General features: G+C 46.6%; 1 protein-coding gene across 7 annotated transcripts in view; it reads left to right on the top strand.

Moving 5' to 3' along the window:
• ATXN7L1 (ataxin 7 like 1) overlaps positions 1 to 3,292 on the top strand; it is a 270,235-nt gene that overhangs the window by 212,154 nt on the left and 54,789 nt on the right. The gene's annotated exons all lie outside the window — the stretch shown is intronic.

Below are 3,292 nucleotides of genomic sequence, written 5' to 3'. Positions count from 1 at the left end.
TGGGCAACAGAGTGAGACTCCAACTCAAAAATAAATAAATAAATAAAAATAAAAAGGTCCAGTTCTAACCTTTATGTTCTGCATTTTCTAATTTCTTGACTTCAAGTCTTGTTCACTTTTTGCCCCACTTCTACCTTCCTGAGAGGCAGTTGGGCCCATATGCACCACTGAGGCCCTAATCCTTGAGTAGCTGTTTGCCCTCACCTTGGCAATCGACTCACTTCTCAGGGTCTCCCTTGACCGGTCAGCCGTGAGAAGGGTGGAGATGCCTGGCTGCTTCCTGCCTGTCTCACAGGGGTTGTAAAGGCCAGTACAATTTTACAAAGGATGAATTCCTCCAAGGAAGATCCTGCCTGTGTAAAATATTTTAGTACTTCAATGGTTATTATTGCTATAACATCCAGGAATCATGAGGGATAAGAAGAGAAGGAACAGGTATAAATATCCCTTGTATTTACGGTGATAGAGTAGAAAGAGGCCTTGGAGACCACTTAGGGACCCACTTCATTAACAGATAAAGGCATGGAAACCAAGAAAGTTTAAGTAGTGAACTCAAGGCCACGGGACCAACACTACATAGGTGGGGTTGGCCCTAGATCCCAGGCTCCTCCTAGCTCCCAGCCCAGCATTTTCTCTACAACATCAAAACCGAAGCCCTGGTGGCCTGGTGCAGTGGCTCACACCTGTAATCCCAGCACTCTGGGAGACTGAGGTGAGAGGATTACTTGAGCCCAGGAGTTTGAGACTAGCTTTGGCATCATAGTGAGACCTCGTCTCTACAAAAAAATAATTTAAAAATTAGCCGGGTGTGGTAGTGCATGCCTGTAGTCCCAGCTACATGGGAATCTGAGGCTGAAGGATTGCTTTGGCCCAGGAGATCAAGGCTGTGGCGAGCCGTGATCATGCCACTGCACTCTAGCCTGTGCGACAGAGTGAGACTCTAACTCAGGAAAATTAAAATTAAAAAACTTAATAATCAGATGACCCTCAAAACTTCACTTTCCCTTCAATCCCCCTTGCATCAGAAGACTAGAATCAGTGTGCTTTGAGGCAGCTTTGCTGCCCATTGGTACAAGGGAACACAGAGAAACCCCAGACTCTTGACTCTTTTCCCAGCTAGCCCTGTAAGCCAGCTAGAGTGGCTTACATCTTCCAGGCCAAGGTGCCCACACTAGCCACCGGAAGTGGTGTGCTACCGAGAAACCCAAGCTCAGCTTTGACCTGGAGGGAAAATGTGATCCGCCATCTTTGCCTCTCACCTTTTTCATTATCACATCAACCCAGATTTTCAGATTTGTGATCACTAGTTCTTCCCGTCAGGACATCTGTTATCATTTCATGTATTTACTCACACATATTCATTAAGTACTCATTATATGTGGAGTATAAGAGAGCCAGTGAGGACTTGGGATTTCAGAAGCCTGTCTTTTTAGGGTTTGGGATTATTCCTATAATCATGTCCAAAGTGTGGGGCATGTGTAAATGTGCATTTTTCAGGGGTCCCTAATTTTCATCAAATGTTACCCTAAAAAAGTGAAGAACCACCATAATGGGTATACACTAGAACTTTTCTTCATGCCTCATTGAGTGGAGAACACAGGGGTGTGACAGAGTGTGACCAAATGAGGTATCTCTGCCCCGGGGCTCTGGTATGTTCTGTGGAACCTCAGGAAGTTATGTGCTCACCAGCTCAGAATCCATTTTGGATTCTGCCTCACGTATCGACGTCCTCCTGTGTGGCCCTGAGCTGGCAGCCAACAACAGTCTGTCCTCACTTCTTGTCCCTGTCACCGCAGGAAGCAGTGTTTACCCTCAGCTTTGTTCCTGGGCATCATATCCTGGAATTTGGGAAACGGAGGAGGGAAGGGACAGCAACCCAGAAGGATAGAAAGATAAACTTAAATACTAGAGGAAGCATGGCACCTTAAAAGTGCCCTATGGCCAGGCACGGTGGCCCATGCCTATAATCTCAGCACTTTGGGAGGCTGAGGCAGGAGGATTCCTTGAGCCTAGGAGTTCGAGATCAGCCTGGGCAACATAGAGAGACCTCATCCTTACAAAAATTTTTTTTTAAAATAGTAGCCTGCTGGCAACATGAGTCTCCCAGGCACTTAGTCTGCCATTCCTCTTCTTAGTGCCCAGGGAAAGCGCCTGTGCCGAGGCTGCATGATATCCTGAGGTAGGTACAAGCTCTGGAATCACTGCCTGTGTACCAGCCTCAGCTGGGTGACCTTGATCTTGTTGTGCCTCCCTTTCCTCATCTGTAAAATGGGGCTCATAATAACTCTATCCTATAGGATTGTTGTGAGGATTAAATGAGCTAATTTTGAAGCTTTGTCCTCCTCCCCTCCCTTGGGGAGGTAAATCCCTCCTTTATCTCTCTTCAGTTTACTTTCTAAATAAACTGTATTTTCTAATCTAAAAAAATGAGCTAATTTTTATAAATCAGCAAGCGAGAAGGCCACAGCAAGAGCGTATCAAGAAACTGTCCCCTCAGTCCCAAGAAAGGAAAGAAGCTGGCTGGGCCACTTTCTGGCTCTCAACAATCCTTTCATGCCAGACGCGGTGGCTCATGCCTGTAATCCCAGCACATCAGGAGGTTGAGGCGAGAGGATTGTCTGAGCCCTGAGCCTAGGGGTTCGAGACCAGCTTGGGTAATTTGACGAGACTGTCTCTACAATAAATCAAAAAATTAGCCAGGTGTGGTGATGCGTGCCTGTAGTTCCAGCTACTTGGAAAGCTAAGGTGGAAGGATCGCCTGGGCCCAGCAGGTTGACGCTACAGCAGCCATGAGTGTACCACTGCATTCCAACCTAAATGACAGGGTGAGACTCTGACTCAAAAAAATAAATAATAAATAAATAAATCCTTTCATTCAACCCTGCTGGTCCATCTGACTTCAGTGTTCCTGCAGGGGTCAGGTTCAAGAATTTTCCTTTTTTTTCTTTTTTTTTTGGAGTTGGGTCTTACTCTGTCACCCAGACTAGAGTGCAATGACATGATGGTGATGATCACATCCAATGGCAGCCTCAACCTCCTGAGCTCAGGTAGTCCTTCCACCTCAGCCTTCTGAGTGGCTGGGACTACTGGTGTGCATTCCCATGCCCGGCTAATTTTTTTATTTTTTATTTTCTTTTTTTGTGTTTGTGTGTGGTTTTGTTTTTTTGTTTTTTGGGGGGTTTTTTTGAGTTGGAGTCTCACTCCGTCACCCAGACTGGAGTGCAGTGGCACACTCCCAGCCACCACAGCCTCGACCCGCTGGGCTCCGGCGATCCTTCCGCCTCAGTCTTCC

Source organism: Carlito syrichta, unplaced genomic scaffold (genome assembly GCF_000164805.1).
Source record: "Carlito syrichta isolate Samal-C Ts95f unplaced genomic scaffold, Tarsius_syrichta-2.0.1 Scaffold314713, whole genome shotgun sequence".
NCBI classification, from domain to species: domain Eukaryota; kingdom Metazoa; phylum Chordata; class Mammalia; order Primates; family Tarsiidae; genus Carlito; species Carlito syrichta.
Note: the sequence above shows the minus strand (reverse complement) of the source record. Positions and strands in the feature narration are given on the sequence as shown.